The 20,532-nt window shown below is 41.0% G+C and overlaps 1 long non-coding RNA gene across 2 annotated transcripts in view; it reads left to right on the top strand.

Moving 5' to 3' along the window:
- Window positions 1-2,144: 2,144 nt before the first annotated feature.
- LOC137636538 (uncharacterized) overlaps window positions 2,145-20,532 on the top strand; it is a 38,206-nt gene continuing 19,818 nt past the window's right edge. The window contains exons 1-2 of one of the 2 annotated variants that reach the window (XR_011043142.1): window positions 2,145-2,280; window positions 12,337-12,499. This is a non-coding gene — a long non-coding RNA (uncharacterized lncRNA). Of the gene's footprint in view, window positions 2,281-6,733; window positions 6,814-12,336; window positions 12,500-20,532 lie in introns of those variants that run through there. The other variant, XR_011043143.1, reaches the window with a different exon arrangement.

The following is a 20,532-nucleotide window of genomic DNA, read 5'->3' as shown; positions in this document are numbered from 1 at the left end:
TAACATTAAACAATAGAGATATTTATGACTATCTAGAAAAGAAAAAAGTTGCCAAAAGTTTTTATAATTTTAGATTTTTACCAGTTTCTATTTCAAGAACTCAACATATTAAGGTAGGGAATTAAAGAAAATATAATATTCATCATATACGTTTTAAATTTAATTGATTATAAAGAGCACATATTGCACAAAAATACCTTGCCATAATTCATAAAGGTATCTCGAATAGTTACTTTTACTGTCAGTAGGGGTCCTTACCATCGCAGTGCCCATGAATTTCTTGGGATTACAACCCTGATAGAATATATAAATATTGAATAATTATTGAATAAATTAGACAGCCAATATCTTAAGAAATCAGTTTTAATGTTACAATAAGCAGTCAGATGATTTCTTTTATAGTATTTTAATACTTTAGTTTCGTTTCTCTGTTAGAAAACCGTCTGCCAACAGAAAATCTAGATTCTATTTTATTTCAGATCAAGTATAGTTCTTTCCAGTGTTGTATATGCATTATTGGTTAATTCTATTCAATTTGAAAAGAATACATTGTCTGTAAAACGATGTGTTAATGTTATATAAGCTTCTAAAGAAGGTCTTTCAGTTATGTCTCTTGCTTTGTGTTCATGTGTAATAATGAACACATAAAAACACACGATCTTTAGATAGTATTTTGTTAAATCAAATTTTAATTCCATTGCATCTTTAAGGTTAATTTACTGTGTATATTATATTTTCATTCTATGCCACGTGGCAGTTACGGAAACTGGTCTGCCACTTGTCTTACCAAACAAGAAAACAAAATACCTTTTAAGTATCTGATTTTGAAGGAAGATCCGGCATTTAAAGTATAAAACCTATAACTAAACTTTATTCATCTAGTGATTTTTTATGAAATATATATTTAATACAAAATTATTTTAAACATTAAACAATTGATATATTCATGACTAATCTAGAAAAGGCAGAAGTTGCTAGCAGTTTTTAAAAAATATATATTTTTTCCAGTTTCTATCCCAGAAATCCAGTATATTACGAATGCCAATAAAAGTAGACACAATTTCTATGATATAAGTCGCAAATTTCATTCATCATATTGAGCACGTCTTGCACAAAATACCTTTGCATAATTCACTAATTTGATCTTTATTATTAGCATAATTAGATATGTTTTCTGTCAGTAGGTGTCTATGAATTTCTTAAATTAAAAGCCTTAAATGGAAAATAAACATCTATAAGTCATAAAAGGAAAGAAACAGCTCATATTTCAAAATATTTAAAATTAGCGTCATATAAAACAATTGGATGAACTATAGTTTTGTTTCCTTATTATTAAATCGTCTGCCAGCAGAAATCTAGATTTATTTAATGTTTTAAGTTATATGTATAACTTTTTAGTGTTGAATATTCATTATTTATTAATTATAAGATAATGTGGTCCATTTATAGGACTAGAAAATCAGTCCTTAAACAGAATAAGGAAAGGCTTGTCAGTCAACTTTCTTGTTACTATTCATAATTAAGTTATAAAATATAATTCCACGTTTACTGTACTGTCCACGGTTTATAAAAAAAATTAGTATTATTTTATAATTTACAGGAACAAATCGTAGATACGAAACTATATCATATTTTTTCTCGAGATTCTGGAAGTCACCAAGTCAGTGTTGCCAGATACGGGAATTTATCCCTAGATTTGGGGATTTTGGATATGTCTGATGGAGATATTCTGTACCAATTTCTACGAAGAAACAAACATTTATATTGTTGCAATTAGTTATCTTACACTTATATGCAGTATATTACTAAACCCTACGTGACCAGAAGAAAATATATTTGTGAAAAGGGGGATTTTTTATCATGAGTTTTAGGAATTTTTACACTAACCCTACTGGCAAGTGGCAACACTGCACCCAGGGTTGCCAGGTTGGCCTTTTTTCCGGCCAAAAAAAACTCAAATTTGACCTTTTGTATTTAAATAGGTTGGCCTTTAGTAATATGAAAAAATCCGGCCCTTAAATACTATATTTTTGACCTTTTTCTATTAATGGGTTGACCTTTTAAAGCCTCTGTTGATTAGAAATTGACCTTTTCTCATTTAGAAAACCTGGCAACCCTGACTGCACCATGTGAGTTCCTACTGAGAAAGAGGTTCCTGAGAATCTGAGATTTTGGAAGAAAAATGTCCCATAAGTCTTTTGTTTCTCCTCCATGTCAACAAGGAACGGCGATATATATTGAACTGTGCTGTGAATTTCTTCTGTTTCATTTACTGTGAAGGTAATGCTCAATAACTTCATGATATTAAAGTTATTTTACAGTTAATGTTTGTCTTTTATTCTTGGTGTGAGATTAGCCTGATGGCTGGTAGAAGTGTATCTTGAAGTAGGTCTATATTTCTTTCAAGACCAAGAAACTTCATGCTAGAAGATTAGGCCTACCCTTTTATATACTTAACGGTACAGATTTGCGTAGGGCGTATCTTGGGCGTTTTTGAAATAGGATTTAATAAGTTCCTGGGTGAATTCAAGTCTTATGTCTCTTTCCTGTACCATCTCTCAGTTCAACCCAATTCTCTTATGCTATCTCCCGCAGCCTTTGTTATAGCTGCTGCCTTTATTATTGCCAAAATCCATCTCAATGCTGTATTTTCAAAGGCAAAAAATTTTACATCGGCTGTTACAGTGCTGTACCACGACTGGTGCCCACAAGTTGATATCGATCTTACAAGTGAAATGTATATCAGGATTTTGATGTAATTTGGTAGTCGATTTGACCTTTAAACTGTTTTAGCCTGGCTATTGCTTGCTCTGCCCTCCCTAATGTCTCCTTGAATTCTGTAACTAGTGATCCATTGCTGGTAATGATGGTTCCTTCGTAAAGTTGTATTGTATTACAGCGTGTGATTTCTAACAGATTATATATGTTTTCCTATAGTAAATAACGTGATTTAACCGAATTTGACCTTCAATTCAACCGCAAACAAACATCAACCAATTCGACTAACTTTTAGTTGCCGAATTGGTTGCTGTTATTACATATGAAATGAAGGTGAAAAACGGTTAAATCACGTTATTTTCTACAGGTAAACATATATTTTCTGTTAAAATGGCTAAATATAACCACTGTTGTCATATGTGTTGTTAAAATATTTAAATATAAGCACTTGTTCAACGGTGTCGCTTCACTCACAAATGTACTGAGAACGATAACATTAGCAGCTTTACCAATGATACACAGTGTTATCAACGATGCCTGGGACTGTTACGGTAATATTACCAGTTACACAATATATAAAAATTACAAAAAGGGTACAGAACCTAACAAACCCACCTAACCTAACCTAGGGGTTCCCAGGTCACAAAACTCTCGTATATACTAGGAATGTTAAAATAAGGAACGTTACCAATTATACACTGTTAACAACGTTACAAAGGTATTGCTAACGGTAGCAATGCTACGGTAATATTATCATGTGTATTTTAATGAATTGTTCCTATACACTTTACACTATATAAAAAGGTACAAAAAGGGTACAGAACCTAACAAACCCACCTAACCTAACCTAGAAGTTAATAGGTCACAAAACACACATACCCTTTTGTTGAATGACTTACCTTTATGAAGGGGACGTCGTAACTTGCGGGACACGGGAGTGTGAGACTGACGGTTTAACTTTAAATAATATCTTCCATGGGAGTAGGCGACTTTCTCCTAAAAATGTACCCTTATAAGAAGTAACGGTATAACGACACCGACATTTCTTTTTGGTTTTAGGTATCTTGGTTTCGGTATTACAATACAACACGTGAATGTCTTTCTTGTAAGATAGGAGGGAACGGCACTTGGGACACTGTAAAAGGTGAGGAATTATATCGTGTACTTAAAGGAAATTATCAACATTGGATGAAGAATCATAAAAATCACCATGGAATTTAGCAAATGCTTTTAGGTATGGAATACTGTACTGCAGCCGTTATAAGTTTCTATATCTTCCTCCATGGCAAAATATGAAAAAATAGATTTCACATGAAATGACGTACACCTTACAAGGACAAAGGTTTCCAGCGAAAAGGATTTGGTGGAAGGGGTATGAATAGACCATTTAAAGAGATAAAGGAAGGGGGTAGGGAAATATTAACTGACAAGCCCCTTGTGTAAACTTTGAATACGTATAGGATCGTGATTGGTTAACGGGAAAACAACGGAGTCTAGAGGGTAAACATGAATGAACTGTATAGGGAAACTTGTATAGAGCAAGTATTTATGTGAAATCTGGGTTGTGACAAAGAAATAACAAAAGGAATAAAACCAATATAGGAAGATAAAATGCGGTGTATGATAAATACAGTAATATTGAATGGGAAATATAAAATGAGTTGATTTTATAAGGTATAGGATAATAAAACGAGTAATTCTAGGGTCAAAAGTACTGTAATATGTATACGGGGTTATTACATAAGTAATCATGTAATAGACTTGAACAGAGCTGGTAGAGAGACGGAGAGTTACATTTCACGGTTAGGGAAGAAGAAATCCTATTGGTGGGGGAAAAGTTTCTGCGTAGGGAGGCGGGGTTTTTGCGCAGAAGATCGAAAACTGGTATGTACGAACGTTCGTACGTGAGTGTGCTAATGTTAGCTTGGAATGCTAACATTTGTTCTACATCAGGCATTGGCAGCACTGGTTACTGTATTTTTTCATGAGGAATAGTCTTTGCAACGACGCCCCAAAGTTTATACAGTTATACTGTTTTGTCTTTTCCTCCGGTCATTATAAATCCAAGAAGGTAATGTATAGAGAAGAAAATGCTTGTTTTACGGCTATACATCATTTCCCCAGTATGTTTTCCCCACCCAAAACCCCGAGTTCCCACTGCGGGTCCCCCATTAACGTAGGATATAGTATATATATATATATATATATATATATATATATATATATATATATATATATATATATATGTATATGTATGTATATATATATATATATATATATATATATATATATATATATATATATATATATATATATATATATATGTATATATATATGTATATATATATATATATGTATATATATATATATATATATATATATATATATATATAATATATATATATATATATATATAATTGTTCCGTAACTGAAATACAAACCACGCTATTTACATTGGGTTTACCTTTTAGCGCAGCTGAAATGGCGAGCCATTAGAATTTAACGAGGGTGTATTACCCCCGTGCTAGTGAGCGAAGGGGTAGGGGAGTGGTAGCTAGCTACCCCTCCCCCCCTCACACATAGATGAATGCTCACTCTCACTTTTGGCTCGGACTGTGACAGACGTCTCTGTCTTGGTCCTCTCTTGGCAGCCATTGTTTGTTTTGTCTTTACTTTATCGCTTAATTTTCTTTTACTCAATATATATGTAAACATGTTTTCATGTTTATATATTTGAGTATAGAAACCAGTAAGTTTCCTTTTCAGATTTGTGTGTGTAGTGTACGATATCTACGTGGTGTCCTCGGCAGTTAGGCCACCACGGCGTAATTTTATGGGTGGCAATCGAGTTTGACTTCGGTCTTTCTCTCTCTCTCTCTCTCTTGAGGTCGTTCACCCTTTTACTACGTGTTACTACGCCCTTGTAGCTTCCTTTCCGTTTGGGGGGGTTGCTACACCGTACGTTTGTCTCAATTGATTTATGAATCTAATTGTAGTTGTTTTTTTCAGCTTGTAGGTCGATTCCTTTCGGGGTTTTCGTTCTTTCTTTAGTGTTCATTCATTTTTAAATTACATGATTACATAGTTTCATAATTATAATTGTTATAATTCTGTTTTGGTTATAGCTCTCCTTCCGTGATTGTAAGTGGTTGTGAGGGCACGTGCCTGTTGTGTAATTCTTATTTCCTTTCCCTCGGGATTCCTCTTCGGAGCCTTCCCGGGGGAATGAATGTGTACTAAGGATTTTTTTTTTACAGTTACCGATCTAGTTCGTTTCTGTAATATGGCAACGGTGTGAGCTGTCTTGTTGAGGCCTGGGGATTCGGCTGTTGCTGCCTCCCCCCTTGTATTTTCGTCAGGGGCGTGTCTCCTTCTACTGGAAGTATTCCTGTGACGACGGACAGCTCTTCAGTTCATTTTAGAACTCTCAGGAGGCTTGCCTCCTTGGGTGGGTAACTTTCCTTCCGAGGGAAGTTTTTCCTGTCCAGGCTTGAGTTTTTACCCTTTTGGGGGGTTCTTCTCTTGCCTTTTTTTCGTGCGACTATGCTCTTGGTGCTGAGCAGTAAATAAGGAAACGCTTCTCAGTCAACTTTCTTGTTACCATTCATAATTAAGTTATAAAATATAATTCCACGTTTACTGTACTGTCCATGGTGTTTAAGAAATTATTTCTATTTTAAAGAGCTTTGTTTTATAATTTACAGGAGCAAATTGTAGGTACGAAAATATTTCATAATTTTTCCCGAGATTCTGTCACCAAGTCAGTGTTGCCAGATATGCCTATTCATCCTTAGATTTGGGAATTTTTGGGTGTCTGATGGGGATATTCCATACCAATTTTCTTGCTCTTATATGAAGTATAAAGAGTAATTTGTATAATAATAAAGCCTACAGGATCTGGAGAAAATATATCTGTGGAAATTGGGGATTTTTGAGCTTGTCTTTTTTTTTTTTGGGGGGGGGGGATCTTTAGACTAAGCCATCTGGCAACACTAATTCTCGAAGTCACGAAGTTCCAACATGGCGGGGGTTTGTTTGTGTCCGGAACCTCTAGACTTTTTTTTCTCCCTGCTAACCTTCAAAGATCAATTAAATGTGAGTTATTTCTCAGGTTTTAATTATATCATATACGTAACATGCCTTCTGCTAAATGCTTTTTCTTTATGCAGTGATTATCACATAAACTGTGACCATGTCAAAACTTTTCTGATACCACAAAGTTTTAGGTCATGTATAAGTCTTTTTTTTTACGGAAATTGCTTTAGATTTTGTGCCAGGGTGAGGTCATGTTTATTTATCAGCGACCACCTGTTCTATATTTTTTCATGGAAAGTATTTTTCTTGTTTTAACTTGCTCTGATATCTACCACCTTACGTATCCCAGTAGTAATGGGGTCCTAATTCGGTTCCTTTGTGGGAATCGGTGTTGACAGCAAAAATGAAAAATAGTAGATGAAGAAAGTATCAGAAATCAACGAAACTACAAGAAAACTTAACCTAATTGTATTTCGTGCAAATATAACTGGGTGAATCAACCCTACTGAGTCACTGCCTCCGAGGTAGTTCTATTGAGGACCGTTTTCTATACACCAATTCAGAATTGTCTTTGCTTCGCTTGCATAATAACATTTTAATGCTCATTTGTTCCGGGCAGCGTATTGAGGTCCACTATTTAAGGCATTCAGGGTGTATGTATGATGACTCATGCCCCATTACTCCTTTATTTTCAACCCCCTAATGTTAAGAATAGTTTTTTTTTTATTATAAAAAGATCTGTTTTAATGTTACTTTTCTCTATATTCCAATGGTTCATAACTTTTTGTATAGCTTACTTATTTCTGTAGATCCTTTCCTCACTTGGCTATTTTTCCCTGTTGGAGTCCTTGGGCTTATGGCAGGGTTTTCTTATTAGTATTGTGTTCACTTATCATGGGCTCCTTACCCACATCTCCCTTTAAAAGAAAGTCATATTGGATCGTTTTCATAAATTATTCTGTTTCGGTTGTATTATTATTATTATTTTTATTATTACTACTATCCAAGCTACAACCCTAGTTGGAAAAGCAAGATGCTATAAGCCCAGGGGCTCCAACAGGGAAAAATAGCCCAGTGAGGAAAGGAAATAGATAAATGAAGAGAAAAAATTAACAATAAAACATTCTAAAATAAGTAACAACGTCAAAACAGACATTTCATATATAAACTATTAGTGTCTTGTTGACGTTCATGTAAAAAGCGAACAAATGCACCTGTAATTTCTTCATATTTAAGATAACAAAGTTTTTACGAAGCCATCAAATATATTTTTTCTAAATGAAAGTATGTTCGGAACCTCAATTTGTGTACCTTGCGAAATAGACGTTACGTTGTGGTCTTACCGTGATTTAACTGAGGCCAAGTATTCCTCTTTAAAACGTATAGGTACAGTAGGTTAAGAAATTTTTGACTGAGGCCAAGTATTCCTCTTTAAAACGTATAGGTACAGTAGGTTAAGAAATTTTTAACCGAGGCCAAGTATTCCTCTTTAAAACGTATAGGTACAGTAGGTTAAGAAATTTCACAACCTTGGAGACGCCTGGTATCTTGACAAAACCTTAGGTTGAATAATTTCACAGATGCCGATATATATTTCAATATAAATTAGATAACGTGGCAGCTGGCTATGATTAACAAATTTGAGTAAGTGTAAATGTTGGATTGAATAGAAACCAAGGGTTTCCTGTTAAAGAGATTAGACGTTGTCAGGTTACGTCGAAAAGGGTAAGTTTAAGTAGGTGAATTAATTTTTTTCAAGTGAAATCAGGTTTCCAGGAAAAATATGATAGAAGGAAATTGTTAAGCCTGATCAATGATTTAAGGGGTCAATAAAAGTACTTGAGTACTGTGGGCTACATAATAAGTTAAATGGTCTCTAAATGGTCCACAGGCTATACTGTATGCCAAAGTAATGTAAACTGATGGCTCTTTTGATTTTGAAAGTATTGAGTCTTAATGTTAAAAATTGCCGTAAAAAAAAAATGGTAAAAATCCTGGAATAAATGTTGCCAGGCATTTACTGTTTTAAAAACAGATATATTGACTTAAAGGGGTAATATTAGTCACCAATCCGTAAAAGATTCATATAATCAACAATAACTTTGGACATCGTTGTCACAGACTTCAAACTTGGTTTATAAGTGTATGAAAATCCACGCCAATTAATATATGTCGAGGTTGTGAATTAAGCTGACACAGGGGAGGTCGCCGCTCTTGAGTGTCCCTTTATAGTTCATTTCTTTTAGCAATGCATATTTGCACCGATTCGCAGCGGTGCCCTTTTAGCTCGGAAAAGTTTCCTGATCGCTGATTGGTTAGAATTATCTTGTCCAACCAATCAGCGATCCGGAAACTTTTCCGAGCTGAAAGGGCACCGCTGGGAGTCTGTGCAAATATGCATCCTAAAAGAAATGGACTATAGTTGATCATTGCGATAAGTTCTTTTCAATGTCAGTTTGCTACTTTCTTGACTCTTCTTAAAGCAACTGCAGTGTTCCCCCTCATTTTTACCTGGCTGTTGAGTGGCCTTAGGCCAGAATGGCTGGCCGTATGGCCCAAATTCTCCAAAAGCTAATGCCGTACTTTTGCATGAGTTTCATACCATAGGGTAAAGTGCAAATGATCAACAGTAGGAAAGCTTTATTTGTTATCGAAAATATTTCCAATAAATTACAGACTTAATTTAAATCAAGATATTTATAACCTGATACCTCCGAAGGAATTAAGTCTTCCTATACTTGGGGCTTGAATATGGCCATTTAACTAATGCTCCTGTTGCGTCAAACATTAACAATTGAACATACTGTATTTCATGTGGATGAATGAAAAAGTGATGTCATGTATTGATCTTAAATCACTTAGATCTTTTTTTATTATATTATTATTACTTGCTATGCTACAACCCTAGTTGGAAGCAGGATGCTATAAGCTCCAACAGTGAAAATAGCCCAGTGAGGAAAGAAAACCAGGAAAAATAAAATATCTTAAGAACACTAACATTAAAATAGATACTTCCTTTATATACTATAAAAGCTTTAACAAAACAAAAGGAAGAGAAACGAGATAGAAAAGTGTGCCCGAGCGTACCCTCAAGCAAGAGAACTCTAACCCAAGACAGTGGAAGACCATGGTACATAGGCTATGGCACTACCCAAGACTAGAGAACAATGGTTTGATTTTTGAGTGTCCTTCTCCTAGAAGAGCTGCTTACCATAGCTAAAGAATCTCTTCTATCCTTACCAAGAGAAAAGTACCCACTGGACAATTACATTGCAGTAGTTAACCCCTTTGGTGAAGAATTGTTTGGTAATCTCAGTGTTGTCAAGTGAATGAGGACAGAGGAGAATCTGTAAAGAATAGGCCAGACTATTCGGTGTATGTGTAGGCAAAGTGAAAGAACCGTAACCAGAGAGGAGGATCCAATGCAGTACTGTCTGGCCAGTCAATGGACCCCATAAAACACTAGCAGTAGTATCTCAATGGGTGACTGGTGCCACCCTGGCCAACCTACTACCTACCAATTGTAACCTTGTGATTCCTTTATTTTCTCTTCATGTAAAAACAAACATCCAAACCAGCCTCGTACGAACTAATATATTGGAATCAGTATTACATTAGATTTAATTATTTTCTCTACTCAAGAACAAACCCCAAAATGAGTCCTATACAAGCTATAGATTGGAATCAATAGTTTGGTTGAACTTTTTAAACTACCAGACATTTATTTACCACTACTTTCTACCAGGTAGAAAGAGTAGAAGACTTTAGCTACGGTAAGCAGCTCTTATTGGAGAAGGACATGCCAATATTAAACTATTGCCGTAAGGATAGAAGAGACTTTATCTATGGGAAGCAGCTCTTATGGGAGAAGGACATGCCAATATTAAACTATTCCCGTAAGGATAGAAGAGACTTTATCTATGGGAAGCAGCTCTTATGGGAGAAGGACATGCCAATATTAAACTATTGCCGTAAGGATAGAAGAGACTTTATCTATGGGAAGCAGCTCTTATGGGAGAAGGACATGCCAATATTAAACTATTCCCGTAAGGATAGAAGAGACTTTATCTATGGGAAGCAGCTCTTATGGGAGAAGGACATGCCAATATTAAACTATTGCCGTAAGGATAGAAGAGACTTTATCTATGGGAAGCAATTCTTGTAGGAGAAGGACATGCCAATATTAAACCATTGCCGTAAGGGTAGAAGAGACTTTACCTATGGGAAGCAGCTCTTATAGGAAACACTCCAATATCAAAACATTGTTCTCTAGTCGTTGGTAGTGCCATAGCCTCTTTATCATGGTCTTCCACTGTCTTGGGTTAGAGTTTTCTTTCTTGAAGGTGCACTCAGGTGCACTATTCATTTTTCATTAATTTTTTTCCTCACTGGGCTATTTTCGAGTTGGAGCCCTTGGGCTTATAGCATCCTGTTTTTCCAACTAGGGTTGTAGCTTAGCTATTAATAATATGGTGCATTGCTCCCAGCATCCAATTTTTGCCTCTCCCCGGCGTACCCAGGTCATCTGGTATAGTTGATTTAAAGAGGGAAGACAGTATTAGAAAGGAAATGAGGAAGTGGGTAACCTAAAGTCAATTTGTATTAATGAGGTGCATTTGCACCAACTCGCAGCGGTGCCCTTTTAGCTTGGAAAAGTTTCCTGAGCGCTGATTGGTTAGAATTATCTTGTCCAACCAATCAGCAATCAGGAAACATTTCCGAGCTAAAATAGCACCGCTGCGAGTGGGGCAAATCTGTCTCGCTAAAAAAAATTGGTTATAGATAAGATTTTTTTATTTGTGATGAACACAACGTTGGTTGAATTGAGTATTGAATTTAATATTAAATAAATGCAATGTATAGAGCAATATAATTGTTTAATCCATCTAAAAAATGAAATTAATAGATTTTTATTGTATCATATTTCTTTGATTTCTGAATAAGACAAAAAAAAAAATTATATTTTTTAATGCAAATTGTCTGTGAAGTGTATAGAGTCCAATAGATTTAAAAGGTATTATGAGGACTTGACTTTGAATTGTCCTGAGGCATTCATTGAGGTCACCTTTAGTAACAGACCCATAATTTCAACAGCAGTTTCAGCTCCGACCTCAGTGAAGGGTAACAGAAAGGTCATGATCGACTACTTGGTTGAGTTATCAAAGGGACAAACTGGTTTCTCAATCCTAATACCTGATACCTGTTATTAATATACTGAAGGTCCTTAACTTAATGAACAAACATTCAGAGATAGACAATTTCCAACTGAAATCATAAATTTTAGATGGTGTCAAAAGTTCATAAGGAAATAGAGTAATAAACAATATTTGTTTACTTTTGCAGCTGAAACTTGTAGCCATGGGAGTTGAGTGAATCCTACATTAGGCAAAAATTTAATATAATTTGAATCATCATCAGCTTTTTGGAACCTGTTACATTTGTAAATTGAGGACATTCTCTTCTATTTTACAGGCCCAAGATTGAAAGATAGTATAGGAGAAGGATAAGGTTATTTTTTATACAACTGTGTTCAACTATATTAATACTGCAATTTAAAACTAATGACTTATATGAATTTTGCAGATGGAATCTTTCAACAACTATGAGTGTGGATTCTTTACTGCCTTTTTTGGTCAAATAACTCAATGTTGACCACAATTAGAGGCCCATATATATACTGGGTTCATACCAGCATTAGCAAGATGATGATGTCATGCCAAAATACAGGTGGAGAAGAATTGCCCGAGTAAGTAATAGAGAAATTTTCAGTAGTCTTATCCTAGGGATCCTTTCTCTCGTAGGCCTACCAGATTCCAGAGATAAACTAGGAAATCTTTTCCAACAGGGCCTCTTGTTTAGCCAGTAATAATAATGTGTTAGATGTTGGAAATAGTGAAGTCTATGTGTGGGTTTTGCAACAGGGCAACTTGTTCTGGATGTTTGGAAATATACAGATCAGTATAATTTCTACAAGGTACAGTTGCTAATACTTCCCAAAACCGTGAGGGGTTTGGAACAGTTGCACAAGAGAGACCTTTTTGCTTTCATATTTGGGTAGACTTTACTGAACCTTGACATCGCCATTACTGCCTGCTTTTAGTGGGGGATTCAGAAATAGAGTTTTTGAAATAATTTAAACACAAATTTTCCATTAAATTTGTATCGGTACTTTCCAAAGTTCATGAGCATCACCCACCCTCCTCTCAGTGCTGTGTTGGAAAAGTTCCTTTAGCTATTGACAGATTTTCAGGTTGGAATAAGTAATGAGAACAAGGGTATTCATGCATTCACCCAAGTAACCTCCTGATAGGGCAGCAGCTATGCATGGCTGGGAGCTGTAAACATGTCAGCATATAACAAGAGTATCAGCCATAGAAAATTTTATATGAAGTTTGGAATTTGGGCTTTCACTTCAATAGGGGGGAACAGCACTGAACTTCGTTCAAATAAATTATTTTTTAACCAAGATATTTCTTTGGAACCAGACAAAAGACCGACTCCTTGTTGAACCTTCCCATGATTAAATACCAGTTTGTTAAAAGAAAAATAAAAAAAAAGAGGGGGGGAGGGGGGGCAAAGAAAGCCCAATAACTCAGAGTAATGCCCCACTTTAGCTCAGTTTGATGTGCATCTTTCGACTTTGTTGCTTGTCCTCAAGTGTTGAGTATGAAATGAAGTTCACATTACTTCTGTTCCTACATCGTAAATGAACGATGATTACTGTACTTCACATGGAAGCTTACATTATTAATGTAGGTTTGTTCCATAACTGGAATACAAACCTCGCTATTTAATAGGGGTATTACTTTCAGCGTAGCTGAAATGACGAGCCATTAATTTTTAACGAGGGTTAACTACCCACACCGCTAGTTAGGGAGGGTAGCTTGCTACCTCTCCCCCTCACACACCTGTGATTGAGCTCACTTTGCTTTCGGCTCGGATGTTGAACGGTCGTTGCCACTCTTCATCCTCGCTGACTTTTGGTGGCCATTATCGCCAATTTGTTTTCTCTCTTTCTCTTTGAGTGTGTGTGAAGTTGACTTCTGCGACCATGCGCACCTGCCCTGGACTCTCCAGCGGCCCTTGTGAAACATGTATGTCGGTGGTTGAGACTGATCCTCACGCCCTTTGTCCTTCCTGCAGAGGTCAACGGTGGGATAGTGTTAACAAGTGCAGGGAGTGGTCTTCCTCCCAGTGGGAGAGGTTCGCGCGACGGCGGAAGAAGTCCAAGCGGGATGTTTCTCCTTCGAAGGAAGAAAACCCAAGGCCTCATCTTCCGTCGCCCAACACTCCTCCGAAGCTCCTACTCGTTCGGTCTCTTACGTGAGACTAGTAGTAGTGTAGACCAAGTTATTATTGACCATCCCCGGGTCTCGAGAGGTGATGTTGTTGCTTCCCCTAGCAAAGCAGCCCCACCACTCTCCCCTGGTGAGGCCTTGTCACTAACTTCCCTTTTTCAGATACGGTCTTCCTTGGGGCTCATGGGTTCACCCTCCAAGGAATCCCTGCTGCAGTTCATCCGCATGGGTGCTTCTGTTAAGCAATCATCGTCGCCGTCAGAGGTAGATCCACCGACTCTTGTCGACGTTGTTGTGTCGAAGGTGTCTCATGCAGCGTCATCCATCTCTGCCACTCCAAACTCCACAGCTGTAGCTGCCGACTTGGTTTCCCCCGTTCCTGACCATCCTACGAGGGGGAAACTAAGTTCAACGTTGGTCTCTCCTGCAAGTGTTTCTTCCCCTCGGGGGAGTTCACTTATAGAGACTCCCCTTCGGAGTACTGCTGATGGTCAGCTTGCTGATCCAACAGCCCTCAGAGGGTGCATCCGTCGGAAGGCTCGCCTTCCTCTTCGCCTTAGAAGTCTCCCTTCGAGGTGCTTATTTGGTTCAACTTCATCACTGCAGTCCCCTGAAGAGGAGCCCCAGTCAGACCTTCATACAGCATCCATCACTGCACCTGCAACTAGTCTTGTGACTTCGGTCCTGGACCTCTCTGCAGATCGTTTGCGATCTCCTTCGGTGGATAGTCGTCCTTACAAAGGACACGTCGACCATCCATTCTCCAGACCTGCCGACCTTCCATCATCATTCCTGTGGCCTGTAGAGCCCACTGTAGTTCCACTTAAGTACACAGCTGCGCGCCATCACAGTCGCCCTGCGCGACAGACGCTCAGACCTTCAGCGCCCACAAGCAGATCATCACTCTACAGTGCTTCGGTGTGCCCGTCAACCTGCTCGTCCTCACAGACGGCAGCAGCCTCACGCGCCTACGGGCTAACATTCACCGACACCTCAGCGCTCTCCTGCGCGCTACGTACCCACGCGCCCACGATCACCTGCGCACCCTGCGCGCACACACCCAGGGTCACCCAGGCGCCAGCACACCACAGCGCACTTGCGCTTTCTTGCGCATACGCGCCTACAATCTCCTGAGAGCCAACGCTTGCTCACGTGCCAGCACTCGCCTGCGCTCCAACGCTCTCCTACGTTCCAGCGCCCTCCCCTGCACCAACATGTGCGCCCTTCATCGCTTGCTCGCCAACCAGTGCGGCAAATACCTGCGCCCCATGACTCTCCAGCGCACAAGTCTGTAGGTGAGACGACAACCACATTGCCGCCCTCACCTACGCACCAACTTTCATCAGCGCGCCAGCGCTCACCTGCACACCACCATGTGTCCACGCGCCAACTCTGTGTGCCACCATGTGCCCGCGCGCCAACTCTCTCCTACGGACGTGCGCCAACACACTCCTGCGCACCCATGCATGCTCCAAGATTCTCCCACGCTCGGCCCAACTTTCTCCGGCGCGCGAGCATGCGCACCGACAGGCACGAGCACGGATGTGTCATCAAGCAAGGTCGCCATCACCTCATTCCCCCTCCCGCAAACGCATTCCAACGCCTACTTCGGGAGAAGGGAAACACTTTCAAGCAGAGGGGTTCAGAATTTCTAAACTGCCTTCTAAGGCGGACCCACCTATCACAGTGATTCCTCGTAGGGAACCTTCGGTCCCTTTCCCTTCAGGGGATGAGTCTGACAGTGCATCCGTCAGTCAGCAGCCCTGGTTCGGTGCCTTAGTCAGAGCCGTAACAGGCTTTCAAGCCTGTCCTGTCTGATCGCTCATCAGAGCGACCTATAGCTCTAGACCTAAGGCATGGAACCATGGCTTCCTCTACCCCTTTGAAGAGGAAAAGAGGAGTTTCTGATGCGGTCACTTCCCCTCGGGCGAAGCTGACTCCATGCAGACCATCGAGACAAGTTCCTTCTGTTTCTCAGAGAGAGTCTCCATCCCTGTCGGACGAAGACCTCCCGTCACCAAGAGAACTGCGCGTGGAGAGAGACTCCTTCATCGCACCAATGGAGGAAACCTCTCTTCACGCCAAGAGTTCCCTGCAATCTGAGATCAGGAAGGACATGCCACACAGATCATCGATGTTTGAGTCTTGCCTCCTTCCTCGGAAGGAATCCAAAGACTCTAAAACACTGCCAAAGTCTCCCACTAGGGCTAGAATGGAGACAGCCAGCCACTCAGGGAATGTCAGCTATTCACCCCAAGAAGAGCCTTTGGGATAGGAGACTTTGCTGCAAGTTCTACAGCAGGAGACCACCAAGAGCCAGAGCATGCATTCTGGCAGGTTCTGACTCTAATGAGGGTTCTCAATGGGTTTTCCGACCCAGAGATACCCCCTCGACAGGGCAAAGACACGGTCTTAGACCGCGTCTTTGGTACTCAGAAACCCTCAAAGACCAGTGCAACCCTTCCCTGGTCTCAAGGGGTGAAGAGTACCAGGGATAAGATCTCCCTACAGCTCTCTGAGTTTTCCTCCTCCAACTGTGCCGGTACCACGAACAAGCTCCTCCCACCTCGCGAACAGCAGAGTACTGTACAGTACTTGGAGTTCTTGGAGGAACCCAGTTCAGCTCTTCCTCTTCACCACTCTCTGGAAGAGCTAACCAGGGGAATCCCTCTTGAGAGATTCTCCAATTGGGAGGTCTTGTTCTCGGCAACCGAGATCCTTAATCAGGAGGTCACCAAGTATGCTATGCAAGCTACATCATGGCTGGACATCTGGTTAGGGACCTTAGATATCCTGATATGGTCCGAGGATTTTTCCAGGGAACATACTAGGAAAGCTATGGAAATCTTCTTTCTCTCAGGCACTCGCACGATCGAGTTTCTTGCCCACCAAGTCTCGATCTTGTGGGCAAACGCCATCTTGAAACGTCGAGATACAGTGTCTGAGAGGTTCCACAAGAATGTCCCTATCGTCGAGATAAACAGGCTCAGACATTCCTCCCTAGAGGGGTCCCATCTGTTTGAGCCTAAGGATGTGGAACTTGCTGCTGATAGGTGGAGGAAGTCTCATCAAGACTCCCTCCTCCATAAGGCTTTAACATCTAAGCCCTATAAACCTCCAACACCCCAGCAGTCCCGTCCAACCAAGACCGTAACGACGACGAAAACAGCAGCGAAGACTGTGGTGTCTAAGCCTTTTCTTGTCAAGGACAGGAAAGGCAAAAAGTCCTCCAGGGGAGGAAAGAATCCTAGAGGGAGCAGCCAAGGCCGCAAACACTAGGATAGGCATTCCCCCTGCGTTTCCACCAGTGGGGGGATGCCTACAAAGTTACTCAAACAGGTGGAAGCAGCTTGGGGGTGATTCCTGGACAATGTCCTTGATCCGTCTAGGTCTGCGTCCCGTTCATAACATCTCTACCTCCCCTGACCAGGAATCCAGTGTCATTAGACTCCCTTGCCATGGGATCGGCAAGGGGGCAAGCCCTTCGAGCAGAAGTCCGGACTCTGTTGAAGAAGGACGGTCTCCAAGAGGTCCTCGACGGATCCCCAGGCTTCTTCAGTCGACTCTTTCTTGTAAGAAAGGCGTCTGGAGACTGAAGACCAGTCATCGACCTCTCAGCCCTGAACAAGTTTGTCAAACAAACTCCGTTCAGCATGGAGACAGCAGACACAGTCAGACTAGCAGTAAGACCGCACGACTTCATGTGCACTGGACCTAAAGGACGTGTAGTTCCAGATCCCAGTCCATCCATCTTCAAGGAAGTACTGTACTTAAGATTCAGCCTAGACAACAGAAAGTACCAGTTCAAGGTGCTGTGTTTTGGTCTCTCCACAGCACCACAAGTTTTCACCAGAGTGTTTACTCTAGTATCATCTTGGGCACACAGGATTTGCATCCGTCTTATCCGTTATATGGACGACTGGCTAATCCTGGCAGACTCGGTGTCGACCCTTCTTCAACACCGAGACAAGCTTCTGAGACTTTGCCAGGATCTGGGGATCATGGTAAATCTGGAAAAGTCTTCTCTGCTTCCTACTCTGAGACTGTTATACTTAGCATGATCATAGACACCAGTCTCCACAAAGGCTTCCCATCAGACGACAGGATAACAAGGCTGAGAAAGGTCGCAAGACCTTTTCCCAGAAGAGAAGAACTTCCAGTCCAATCGTGATTACGTCTCCTTGGTCGCCTTTCATCGCTGGCTCGTCTAGTTCCCAACGGTCGCCTCAGGATGAGATCCCTCCAGTGGCGACTCAAGTCCAGGTGGAATCAAGGTTACGATTCCCCAGAAGTCCAGATCTCCATGGGACCTGCGGAACTGACAGACCTCCAGTGGTGAGTGACAGATGAGAATCTACGAAAGGGGGTGGACCTTCTTGTCCTCCCCCCAGGATTTGATGCTGTTCTCGGACGCTTCAAAAAAAAAGGGTTGGGGGCCCACGTGCTGTACCGCACGACCTCAGGCCTGTGGTCAGAGTCGGTAAAGTACCTCCACATAAATCTCCTAGAGATGAAGGCCATCTTTTTGGCCCTTCAATAGTTCCAACAGTTCCTTGCAAGCCACTCGATGGTGGTGATGAGCGACAACACCACAGTAATGGCCTACATCAACAAGCAAGGAGGTACTTTTTTGCAGTAACTATCCCATCTAGCAGTAGAGATACTGAGATGGGCCGAAATCCACTCGATACCACTATCGGCACACTTCGTTCCAGGCAAAAGGAATATGCTCGCGACAACCTGAGCAGAGCATCTCAGATAGTGAGTACCGAGTGGTCTTTGGATCATCTAATAACCAACATAGTCCTGACTTTGTGTGGTTCTCTGACTGTGGACCTCTTCGCAACGGCCCTGAACTTCAGGGTCCCGCTGTACTGTTCCCCAGTCCCAGACCCCAAGGCTCTCTGGCAAGATGCTTTCCAACAACGGTGGGACAACATCGATGTTTACGCTTTTTTCCCCGTTCTGTCTGATGAGGAGGGTACTCAACAAGACCAGAACTTCGGTCAATCTTTCAATGACCCTCATAGCTCAGCTATGGCATCACGCAAAATGGTTCACGGATATTCTGCAACTCCTAACGGAGCCACCAAGAGAACTCCCTCCACGACACAATCCACTCAAACAACCACACACCAACATCTCCCACAAAGCCGTAGCCGACTTCACGCCTGGAGACTATCCAGTATCTCCTCTCTGAGAGACGATTTTCGCAACAAGTTGCGATTAGGATGTCTGGACATCTACGGAAATCATCAGCAGCAGTTTACCAGGCAAAGTGGAAAGTCTTCTGTGGTTGGTGCCGTGGAACGGGTATCTCTCCACTCGGATGCCACTATTCCAGCAATAGGGAAGTTCCTCGTGTATTTGCGTGAAGAAATGCGCCTATCAGTCTCGGCTGTGAAAGGCTATCGCTCAGCCTTAAGCCTGGCCTTCAGACTAAAGGGAATCGACATTTCTTCACTAGAACTTTCTCTACTCATACGGAGTTATCAACTTACCTGCCCCAAGTCAGAAGTGAGACCTCCCCCATGGAACATGGTTCGAGTTCTCAGGTCTCTTAAGAGACCTCCCTATGAACCATTACGCCAGGCAACAGGTCGCCACCTGACTTGGAAGACGGTGTTCCTGCTAGCTTTGGCCTCTGCCAAGCGAGTCGGTGAACTTCACGGTCTCTCATACGACATCGTCCATTCAAGGGAATGGGGGAGAGGTAACGTTCTGCTTCGTTCCTGAGTTTATTGCTAAGACTCTGAACCCGGGAGTAGCGGATCCTCAATTCGACTCCTTCCGGATTTCTAGTCTCCGTACTATAACAGATGACCCAGACCATCTCTTACTATGCCCAGTAAAGAGCTTGAGGCTGTACCTCAAGAGAAGTGCCGCAGCCCGTCCTCGTGTGCCAGTACTATTCGTCAGCACAGGAATGACTAAGAGAAGGGTCACCAAGAACACAATCTCACCATGGATTCGCAGGGTCATTGACCTTGCACTGAATCCAGACCCTCCTCCGTCACATCCTCCCAGAGCATATGATGTCAGCGGCATTGCTACGTCCCTGGCCTTCAAAAAGAAATTATTCAGTGACGCAGGTTCTTCAAGCTGGGGTGTGGAAATGTCAAAACACTTTCACATCCCACCACATGCAAGACGTGACCCACAGGAGACTCTATATGTTTTCTATCGGTCCTGTGGTGGCTGCACAAGAGTTGGTTTAAAACCTCAAGCTCCTTATTGGACAAGTAGCAGAAGGTTGACGGTATTGTTACCAAGTTTTAGTCTGCATGAATAAAAAGGTTTGACTGGCCCTTATTCTTTTCTTCAACATCCTCTCTCTTGGGGAAAGCAGCATCCTGGGTTCTCTGCATAGCTGACCTCAAACCACTGCAGGTAAACCATGCTCCCTTGTGTACCTAATATTAAGATTAATACCAACGTACCCTGACGAGGTGGTATTGGGAAAGTCCTAATGCACAGTTAT

This window comes from Palaemon carinicauda, unplaced genomic scaffold, assembly GCF_036898095.1.
Source record: "Palaemon carinicauda isolate YSFRI2023 unplaced genomic scaffold, ASM3689809v2 scaffold321, whole genome shotgun sequence".
Classification (NCBI taxonomy): domain Eukaryota; kingdom Metazoa; phylum Arthropoda; class Malacostraca; order Decapoda; family Palaemonidae; genus Palaemon; species Palaemon carinicauda.
The sequence above is the reverse complement of the archived record's forward strand: the minus strand, read 5'-3'. Positions and strand labels throughout refer to the sequence as shown.